This window comes from Suricata suricatta, chromosome 6 (genome assembly GCF_006229205.1).
Source record: "Suricata suricatta isolate VVHF042 chromosome 6, meerkat_22Aug2017_6uvM2_HiC, whole genome shotgun sequence".
Lineage (NCBI taxonomy): Eukaryota > Metazoa > Chordata > Mammalia > Carnivora > Herpestidae > Suricata > Suricata suricatta.
This window is the reverse complement of record NC_043705.1, coordinates 115032517-115043833: the sequence shown is the minus strand read 5'-3', so window position 1 is coordinate 115043833 and position 11317 is coordinate 115032517. Positions and strand designations below refer to the sequence as shown.

Genomic DNA, 11317 nt, shown 5'->3' with positions numbered 1-11317 from the left:
CTTGCACAAAGATGCTTAGGAAGAATTGGATCCTGGATGCGGTCCATCTGTTTCATTCGGGGTGGACTAGGACAGGGATAGAAACTCAAGGCTGGGCGACGCCGGATCCTTTGCCCTATGACACTCCGCAGAGGAGCCCGGTGGAGGTTGCGGGGGCGCGGACGTTGGGGACTTGCAGCTTTGCGGGTCGGGGTGAAGGCCCAGAGCCACCAGCACTGAGCCTCGCGGGTCCGGGAACCACATGCGCTCTGCTCCCCAACCTGAGGTGGCTGGGGGACCCACACCAGGAGCCCGGCGGGACCAGACAAAAAGTCCCCGGCGGTGGGGACCCGGAGTGAGCGGGATGGACGCTGAGCCCGGGCCGGAAGAAGCCTCGGCCCCCGCGATAACGCCGGGATTCGAGTGCACCCTGGCCCGACCCTGAGGCGGCGCCAGGTGACTGCCGGGTTGGCCCCGGGCCAGTGGGAGTCCCAGAGCCGCCCCTGCGTGCGCCTCGCGCGCCCAGACGACCCCGGGGGGTGGCGCGGGCGGACCCCGCTTCGCTGGAGCCAGCCCGGCGGGTCCCAGGTGGGTGAGTCTCCCGGGCATCGCAAAGTCAGGGACCCTGAGGGCGCTCAAACCCGGCCTGCCTTCTGGACCCTTCTTTTCCCGGTTTTTTTTGTTTCCACGCGAAATAACCGCCGTTTGCACCAAAAGAATCTCACAGGGTTCATCTTTACACAGAATGGGCATTCAGGGAACGGAGGAACTGTTTCTGTTCCTTCTACAAATATTAAAACTTGAAAATCATTTTTCCCAGCGTCAGTGCGCATTTGCCAACAGAGGAAGTGATGGGGGTGGTTCCCCACTACGGGAGACCGGATCCGAGGGGCGGCGGGAAGGCCACTGAGCTGGGGAAGAAAGGGGTCTCCTTGGACAGAAGGATACGGAGCCACCGGGGACAGGGGTTCCTAGGCGTCTCTGCCTCCCCGCGGGATACAATGGCGGGACTGGGCTGAGGCGCAGCTCCCCGCGGGGCTGGAGAGGGACCGGGCCGGGGTGGGAACCATCAACGATCCTATGACGGTCTAGAATTGTAACAGGGAATGAAAACAAGCAGGAAACAGGGTTGTGATTCAGGAGAAATTGCCCAGCTTGCGGCGCCCTTTGCGCCCACAAAGTACCCGAGTCTGGCGCCCAGCAAGCGCTCTTGGACCCGCGTGCCCAGTTTGCCATCTTCTGACTTTAAGAGTGCTGGGTGGGCGAGGGTGAGGGGTGTTCGGTTTGGGTTTTAGTTTTATTTTATTTTTAAGGTCCTATAAGGTCACAGTCCCTGGTCTTGGACGGTGTCACAGCCTCCTTCCGTCTCCCTCCGTGGCACCCAGGAGTTCTGTTGTCCACCTCGAAGATGCGGTGCGTGAGCAGCAGGTCTAGGGGCTCCCTGTGGAGGCGGGACGTGGGTTGTTTTCCCCTGGCTTCTCTGAGCTGCCCCTCCAGGTGGGGAAATTACTTAATCTAATGCCAAAACTGTTCTGAGGTGGCCATCTCTTCCAGCGCTTGTTCTCCTGTCCCCCGTGACCCTGGGGGCCACTGCTCCCTCCTGCTGCCAGCCCTGGAGCGCTTCCCCTTCCATTTCCTTTCACCTGCTCCCACACGCCCTTTGCTGGGAGTCTCTCCCTTAACGACTTCTCAGTTACCCCTTTAGAGTGTGCATTGGGTTTGTGGCAACATAGATTTACAGGCCTCTCTTACAAGGACATAATCACTCCAAAAGGCTTAGGGAAGCAAAATACTTCGTCCTGGGGCATCGCAGGAGCCTGGCAAGGAGCCTCCAGCAGACCCAGCTGTGAGCGAGTGTCTCCTGAAGAACAGTAGAAACAAGGAGAGTAGGATGTCATGAGAGCCAAGGAAATGGACCCTGAGGATGGTGAGGATAGAAGAGTCCAGCTGTGGGAATGATGGTGGTTTGTAGAGGATAAAAGATGGAGATGGTGAATATATGCCCTAAAGGTGACTTTCTAAAGATTTTCACTTGGAGGGGCACCTGCGTGGCCCTGTGGGTTGAGTATGAGACTCTTAATGTTGACTCAGGTGATGATCCCAGGGGGTGGGTGGAGGCCCCAAATGAGGCTCTGCACTGAGTGTGCAACCTGCTTAAGATTCTCTCCTCCCTGCCTCCCTGTTCCTCTCTCCAACTCTCCCCCACTCTCATTAATGAATGAATGAATGAATGAATGGAAATATTTTAAATGTCACAGGAAAGATGCAGGAATAGCCTATAGAAATCCAGCAAACCTTTCTATCTATATGGCTCAATTTTCAGGATGCCACGTTTCCTTTCTCTCTCTCTCTCTCTCTTTCTCTCTCTCTCTCTCTCCTTCCTCGCTCACACACATAGTCATATAATTCAAAACCAGATTGCATGTATTGTCTCCACTTATAGCTAAACATTTCAGTACGTGTCATCAACAAAGGCTCTTATTTAATTAGCACGGTAGTTATCGGATTTAGGACATTTAACCTACAGACTATACTTCTAGGGAATCTAAACTCGATGGTTCCACCTGGACAATTTTCCTACTAATGTCTTCAGAGCACTTTTGCTCCTCCAGTTCATGCTCCAGTCCAGAATCCTATCCTGCCTTTAGTTAGTTATCCTACCTCTTCAGTCTTGCTCATGAGGGAAGAGCTCCTCACTCTCTCACTGCCTTGACATTTTACACAATAGGGGCCAATCATTCCCCTGAACAGTCCTCAATTTGGGTTTGTTTGATGTTTCCTCAAGATTTTAGTGAGACTGTGCATCTCTGGCTGGAATGCTGCAGAAGTGATGGCTGTGTAATTTCAAGGAACCCCACTTGGAAGTATATGTCTGTGTGCTTCCCAATGGTGATGGTCACTTTGATAATGCCAGTAGGGTACCTGAGCCCCCCCGCAGCAGAATTACAATCCCCAACCGCCCCACCCCACAAGTAATAAGAAATATAAAGGAAGAGCAGTTGACATAATGCAAATATCCTCCATCTCCTTAAAGTCCCCCTTCCATATTTTGCATCCATTGGCTACTGCTGCCCAAATACTCTTTTAATATATTGGCTGCAAAATGATTTTCCAGTGCTACCACTCTGTACACATTTGTCTACTGGAATTGTGCTGTAAGAAAGAATCCTTCATTCTTGTCTATTTTAAAATGAGTAGAGATGCCGGAGTCTGGATCCAGCAGGTCCAGGGTCTCCTGAAGGAGAGACGGTGTTGGCACGAGAGAGTGATGAGAGAGCCAAAAGTTTTATTTTTTGTTTTTATCACCAAGCAGGCATCTCTGTTCAGTCTGCTTTGGTGTCTCTTTTATTGGTTAAGCAATAACATGACATCAGAAAATAGGAATTGTTTACAGTGACTAATAAATAGTGATAAGGTGCTTTAATCATGGAAAGTGTACAGAAACAAGTTTTACAGAAGTATTTCTGTAGAACCAATTTATTTTTGGCATCACCCCCAAGGTTAAGAAAGCAACAAACCCATCTTACTTTGTGCAGGTTGGTCTTTGGCCAATAATTATGACTTTGTTTTTGATTAACACGTTATAACCAAGTCATGTAATGCACTTACAGTAAGGTTAAGTAAATTTTGCAACCAAGAGAATAACAAGATGCTTTTAGTAAAAAAACAGGATAATATGCATATTATTTAAGTTAGTAATGCTAAAACTAAAACATAGGTTAAATTGTATATAGATAGGCTGGGAGTTATTTTATCTAGCTCATAAACCACAAGAGAAAGAATGTTTGTTAACAAGTTGCTAGAGAAAGCCCTTTCTTTGGTGTAAGTATAATGGGGGCCCTGTGTGTGTTGACCTGCACCAGGGCTTCTAGTTTCTTATCCATCCTCATAGCTGAAGTCAGTACAAAGGAGGGTATTTGTGACTCCAACAGCAAAAATATATGCAGCAACTTATGTCCAGTCCTTGTCTGTTGTTTTTTTTTTTAATCTCTAAGTTAGGCTCTTCTTCTCCAGGCCAGATTTAATTGTAACTCTTGTGTTTTTAGCCCCCCCCCCCTTATGTTTTGGGTCTGCAAGGCTCATTAGAAGAGCCTTTTGTCAAATATTCATAATGTTTTGATTCAAAAATCTCTTATGCAGGGACAGGAAAATGTCTCTTCTTATGAGATAACTGTGTGGGGAATATTGGCCTGATTTGGAACATTGTGAGGCCTAATCAATAGCAACAGGCTTAATTTCACATGAGCAGTAGCAGAAGGAGATACCAGTTTCGCCTCTCATTTCAGGAGCCGTGCAACATCTGCCATTTCCTTACTGTGACCCTGTCATCCAGTAAGGCCGATGCAGCTCCCAGCATAGAGACTAATGGATTTCTACCTTAACTAGGTATAATCCATTCTTTTCCTATTTTGATCTTCAAATTCCTAAGTGCTTTTGTGGTCACGTGAAGAAATGAGGTTGTTGGAGAAAAGTGAAGCGTTTTCTAGATTTCTAAAAAAGTGTTGTGTAGTTGTATGTTTGTGTCCCAAGGGGAATAAATGCAGAGTTAAGGAGAAATTCTTGACGAAGAACCGAGGGTATATTTTCCCTTTAAGCAGGGAGAAGGAGATATAGGACAAAGTGGGTTTGGTCTTAAATAGAACACCTTTAAAGGAAAACTTAAAAAAAAATTTTTTTAAACCTACAGCTCACCTTTATCCTCCCTCTACATTAGACTCCATGTGAAAGACCAACTCCTTCTGTGGTGGAAATTGACTTTGACTACAGTTCTGCACTGGCAGCCCTGTTGACGGCTTGATTCAGCCATCTTACAGCCTTGACACTTACCTGGGCAAAGGGCAGGCAAGAGGTCTACACTCTGTCTGAAGATGCCTCACAACTGTGGCCATTTGAGGTAATTCTGTCCTTTTATGCCAACCATGCAATGTCCAGTTAAACAGCACAATGTCTTACTTTCTTACAAGTGCTTCCCAAGTGTTCTGAAACTTATTTCTTGGACTACACAACCTCCTCTGCCTTCTGAGGGATACATCTTGGTTACCTGTTGGATGGGATACAGACAAGAATGCCACAAATGTCTTTACTCCTAGGAATTCCATCTGTGTCCCTTCTTCAATTTGTTGACTTTATATAGTCTGTAGAGGAAAATGATCATGGTATTTTGAGTTATTTCCTGTTAATTCTGTGGGGATGTTTCTAGAATCTATAGTGCCTGTTACACATCACATTGATTTCATTTTGAGAGTTTCTGTTATTATAAGAAAAGTCAATTCCATGGGGTGTAAACTCTCCTAGGACTTAATTCTCCTTCCTTAATAATGTCAGGAATTTGAGCAGAGGGAATAGGAACTTGTTAAATATAACATTTGCTATGAAATTATTATAGAGACAAGGAAAGGTAGGATGGCAAAAGCCTGGAAAAGCATAAAATGTGTCGTGTGAACCAGGACACTTGAGAATCAAGAGAGAGAGGGAGTATTAATGATTGTACCAGGGTAAGAAGCTAGGACTGTCTCAGACTCACTAAAAATATGCCTTAACTAATTTGGACCAAAATGGGTTTGAAATGGCTAAGCGTGAAATTGACAGGAATAGGATGCTTTCTAGTTGAATAGAATTTAAAGCAGTGCATGGGTGGACAAGTGGAAGGACAGCAGGAGAGACCGTTCTGGGTAGTTCTAAGGAATTTGGTCAGTTAGACAACTCAGCTGTGTTTCACGCGTGAGGCTAGGCACATTGCCAGCATCATTTCTAATTTTCCCAAGCACTGGGCCTGACACACCATTGTCCTGTATATATTATCATTATGTTTGTGCATATGAGGCTCTGATAGATCATATGATTCAAATCCATATTAAAATCCACACTGATAACCGCAGATATGGTGGTAGATTTGATAAGTTAAATTTTGAGGCACCAGGGAACATTGCGGCCCAGCCTGGCGAAAGGCAGGCAGGGAGGAGGGCACTTGGGAGTGGAGAGACTCACCTGTCATATTGAACAAGTGATTGTTTACTTTAGTACACCATTTGAAGAACAGTATAGAAATAGTGATGAACGTTGCTTTAATCAGGTAACACGAAGAATTTATGAAGTAAATCTTCGACTAGAACTGTCTCCTACAAAAGCATTCCCAATGTTGAGAATGGTGATAATATAGAGTAGGGAATATCAAACAATTTAAAAAATCAATAAATAAACACTATCGATAACTCCATCACAAATCAGGCCAGGCTTTCTCTACCAGAGTTTCAATACACTGTGTATACTCCATAAAGAACAGAAGCAAAACCAGATTTCAAAAATGCAGGGTTGTCAGGTTCTACTAAGGGCATCCAGACCCAGACCGCATACCCTATCAGACTTCAGTTTTCAGTTACAATGGGAATATTTGGCATCCCCTCACCTCACATCATTCCCCCAGTGATAAGGTTGGTACCCTTTGCCAGGGCAGTTATAACACAATCCCACTTCTATGATTCCCTATCTTAATCAAACGCTCAGGAAGGATGGAAATCAGGACAGAGAGGACCACTAAAATTGGCATAGCAGCAGCAGTCCACTGGAATCATTGAGGACAGGCATGTTTGCTTATTTTTGTGGTTAGGAAGAGGTGCATGGTTTTGCCTCTGGTAAGATAGGACTGTAGAGTGGTCTGGGTTTTGTCCTGATCCATTATTGGCACTGGGTGTCCACATGGGATGGTGAATTGCTATGAAACTGTGTATATTCAACTGAAAAACATCAATGCATACCTGTGAGTGCCAGGCGAGCTCATGGAAATACTGAGACACAGTACATAGCACCATCCAGCTCTTGGATGTCAGGGCTGCTGTTTTCTTTCTAAGTGCTAAACTCTAAAAACATAGAGACTAGGCTCAAAAATCTTCTAAGCAGACATAAGGATTAGTCTCATAAACAAAGGTAAGTCAACTGATGTCACGAACATAAGCGAAAGGTGGCTTACTTCTTGTAAATGCCTCTAGTTTTCATAAATGATGCATACCTTCCCAAGAGGTACAGAGATCAATGAACAATCAGCAGCCATCTGGAAACCACAGTTGTAATAACCAATCACTGTAAAGGTCAGATTCCTCTCTTTCTTTTTATAAGCCACCCTATAACATCCGGCCCGAAGAGCTTCAGACCACCTTTGCAGTTCAGTTTCTCCCCTTCGTGAACGCTGTGCTTCTCAGTCACAGAAGTAAGTACATAGATTTTATGGTATAATTATTTTTGTTTGGTGACCTGCATCAGATGTGGGATGGAAGAAGACCCCTTAAGAACCCTGAGTCCAGTGAGTACATCAGTGCTGTACCCATGGAGGCCCCTGCACTCACTGCTTTCCTGCTCATCATGGAGTTGTAGGTAATCTCTCCCAAATCCAAGCTCCACTCTCTTCATGTTGACCTTCCCAATTTATTGGGCAATCTCATTGAAGCTTTTTGGTATGCCATACTCTCGTCTGTAAGGCCAGGATGCCCATGCTTCCCTGGGTCTGGGCGCAGTGGTAAAGTCCTGGGCTCCCGGTGGGTTGGTTTTCTTCAGGAATGTAAAGGCAGAGTTGGGTTCCACCTGGTCCAAAACCTGGAGCAGGATCTTGTGCCTTTTTGGAAAACTGGTAAACAGTTTGCAGTAGCCACTTTAAGAAACCTTTAATTTAGATATGAAAGGCTATTTCAGGAGGGATGCCCTTTAAAAAAGATAATTCCCAAACCTCTTTAAGATAGTGGAATGCATTCTTTTATTAGGATGCAGAAGTTTCTAAAAAAACAAAATGAAAAAAAATTTTTTTTAAAAAGGGGGCACCTGGGTGGCTCAGGTTGTAATCTCACAGTCCATTGGTTTGAACCCCCAAGTTGGGCTCTGTGCTAACAGCTTAGAGCTTGGAGCCTGCTTCAGATTCTTTGTCTCCCTCTCTCTCTGCCTCTCCCCCACTCACTCTCTGTCTCTCTCTCTCTCTTAAAATAAAAATAAAGTTATAAAAATTATTTAAGAAAAGAAGGAAACAATACCTTGCTCTGTCCCCCCAAAAATAATAAAAATTAAAAAATAAAAACAGAAACCAAATTGATTCCAAAATTAAGTTCTCTTAATTATTCTTACACTGGGGGCATCTGGGTTGGGCATCAGACTTCTGTTCGGGTTATGATCTCAGGGTTCCTGAGTTCAAGCCCCACAATGGGCTCACTGCTCTCTGTGCAGAGCAAGCTTCTGACGCTCTGCCCCATCTCTGCCCCCATCTACCTATGCTCTCTCCAAATTAAAATAAAAATCAAAAAAATTATACTAGTAAATTAAAAGCTTTACTGAAAATCTGTAGCCATCTGAGCAGGTAAGATTAACTTCTACCACCTGCCAGAAACAATTTGGACCCACCATCCTTTTGAGCTTTGAGTTATTGTACCTGACGCATGGCAAGATTTTAGAATGCTTATCATAATTGTTGCATTTGTGTGTTTATATATGTGCGTGTATTTATGCAACACTCCGCAGGGATATGTCGTGTCATGCACTAAGCCTCAGTAGAGGACTGATGGTGGCCCTTTCGGGGGCCATTTCCAGTGACCTCAAGACGACACCAGAAACATGAAGAACTGGGGCAGGGCAGTGTGGGGAAAAAAGAAAAAGAAAAAGAAAAAGCAGAAAAACCTGGAAAGCCAGTTGAGTGGAGGTATGCAGGAAATACTTTTGAAAACTCACAGATGAAAGAAACATAATGTATTAAAATGACCTAGGGTTGTTTCACGTGTCTCTGTGGAAATCACTAAAGTTTAATTTTTACAACGGAACAAACTATACCCTGGTTTGTGCCATTATTTGGAAACCTGCTTGCAAGTACTAATACCATCGTGCCCACTCAGTACATGGAATCTCCTGTAGCTAACTCGCTGTGGAGCACTGCTTCAGAGCAGTCCGAAATTCTGTCTCCTGGGCTATCGTCCTCAGTAAAAGAGTGACCAAAGCATTTCCTAGCCTACTTTGATATTGGCTTTCTTTCTGTTGACAATATGTATATGACATTTTTTATTATTCTTTTAGAGAGAGAAAGAGCCAGCGGGCACATGTGTCTGAGAGGAAGGCAGAGGGAGTGAGACAGAGGATCCTAACAGGCTCCCTGCCCAGCATGGAGCCCCCCACACGCCCTATCCCCACACTTGGGACCAAGACAAGAGCCAAAACCAAGAGTCAGGCACTCAACACTCTAAGCCACCCAGGCGCCCCTAAGTGTGATGTTTTTTAGAAACCTATAATTAATTGGCATACAGAAAAAGTTGTTCTTGTATAAACTATGTCTTAAACTCTAAGAAATATGGAACAAATCTTGACGTTTTTGTATACAAAAATAGACCTGCTCAGGTGCACCTGATTGAGATATTCTTGCCTAAATTCAAGCTCTGGATTCTCCTTTTCAATTCCCCGGGAGCATAGAATCTAGCCTGGGTTTGGGGAAGACACAGCTCCCTTGCCTGAGGGGGACCTTTCAGGCCCCTGCACTGCACACTGCCCCCTGCTGGTTCTTGCTCCTTTTAGCACCAGGAGCAGGTGTCAGCCAGTGATGGGCAGTGGAAGTTTCTGGCGGAGCCAGGGTGGCGCTTTCCCAGTGGCGGTGGCGGTGGCTGTGTCTGCATGGAGCTGGGTGTGTTTTGCTGGCGTCACGCATCTGTGCGCTGAGCGGGGTGTTCCATTCTGGGCCCCACAGAATCCCAGGAAACAGGAGGTAGGAATGGGTGGGGGGAAGCCCCTGTGCCTGGGCCCAGCCCGGTGTTCCCCAGGCAGCTCCGCTCCATTGTCCAGCAGCCTGTTTCTCATCACCAGTTTCAGAAGCAGTGCTGACCAGATCATTCTGGGACTTGGGGGCCACTACTTGAGCTCCGCCCAAAGTTTAGGGTCCTTGGGTGCTGGCTCACCCTCTGTCCTAGGAAGGCCAGTGCTAGCCTTTCAGGCATCTCCCTGCCAGCCCTTCCCCTTGGCACTTGGCCAGTAGCCTGGAGCCAGCGAGTTGTCTGTCACATCCAGGATTTGTGCAGTCTCTGTGACAGCTCCACCCAGGTCCCAACCTGGACTGTTTCTCAGGGACAGCTCCGCAGACTTCGCAATATAAAACCTGTCAGTGGAGGTGATGTGTGATGCAGGACTGTTTCAATACCCCAGTGGGAGCTGAGGAAATGTAGAGTGAGACCTTTCAAAAGTAAAAGAAAATTGGGCCTGGAATTTATACACAATAGAAACAAAATAGAACATTCTAGCTAAGTCAGTGACTGTGAAGGATGTTCTTAGTCCTGTTGTCTGTCGTATGATCAGTTCTATAATATTAGGAATTGGAGCCTTAATCAGGGAACCTGAGCAGTGAGGTTTGGATAAACTCAATGGTGAGGTGTCATACATTAGAGATTGGCTTTAGTACCAGCCAATGGGACTATTGATGGTGGAACGTTCAGGCCAATAAGCATGACAAATTTATACTTCAGTTTATGTATTTATTTTGGAGAGAGAAACAAAGTGTGTGTGGATGCATGGAGGAGGGGCCGAGAGAGAGAGAGAGAGAGAGAGAGAGAGAGAGAGAGAGAATCTAAAGCAGCAGAGTGGAGGCTGCTGTGGGCATTCTGAACTCACGAAATCGTGACCTGAGAGAAAAGCAAGAGCCCACTTAATGGACTGAGCCACCCAGCCTCCCTAGGACTCTCAACTGGAGCATCTCTTTAATAATGGGGTAGGTTTTCAGTGCTTTCTGTTTACCATCTGAATAGAGAGGAGTGGTCAAGGAATCCACTGAGCAGGCCAGCTAGGAGGTACAGGACACGGCATCCTGTGGAGGCTTCCATGCCACAGTAGGAAAGAAAGGGCCAGGGGGGCCACCACCAGAGGAGGCCATTGAAGTGAATGGTGCCAATAGCTACGTCCCAGTGGGTATGTTCATCTTTGATTGTTTTGCCAGCAATGACCTACAAGGAGGGCTTTCCTTGTGGGAATTGAGAGGGATTTCATGGAATGAGAGTGACCTGGGCCCTGGTATCTAATAGGGGCAAAAAAAAAAAAACCCTGAAATTTTACTGTCCCATAGGACTACTAGAGTGGCATAGAGGAAAGTGTCCTGGGGAGGGGAGACAAGCCACAGGGAGCCTGCATAATTGGGAAGGGCACAGGGTTGGCTGCCAGTCTGGTGGTTAGGGAAAGGGCAAGAAATCAACCAGGGAGAAGGACAGAGGAGGTAGAGGACTATTATGTGGCAAGCAGAAGCCCAGCAGGAGGGGTCTGTGACTGACAGAATGCTAGGTCCAGGCTGTGGAGTTTCTAAGCTGCTTGTCCAGGGATTAAGTGGCCAGGAACCCTGAGC

The 11317-nt window shown here is 46.2% G+C and overlaps 1 long non-coding RNA gene across 4 annotated transcripts; it reads left to right on the top strand.

The window, feature by feature from the left end:
• The first annotated feature begins 445 nt into the window (after positions 1 to 445).
• On the top strand, positions 446 to 7806 carry LOC115293827. 4 transcript variants are annotated; one of them, XR_003909620.1, is made up of 5 exons: positions 446 to 567; positions 1293 to 1392; positions 4266 to 4365; positions 4694 to 4873; positions 7093 to 7806. It is a non-coding gene; the product is annotated as an uncharacterized LOC115293827 (long non-coding RNA). The 4 variants fall into 4 exon arrangements; XR_003909617.1 differs by having other exon boundaries at positions 4667 to 4873; XR_003909619.1 differs by lacking the exon at positions 4266 to 4365.
• Positions 7807 to 11317: the final 3511 nt, after the last annotated feature.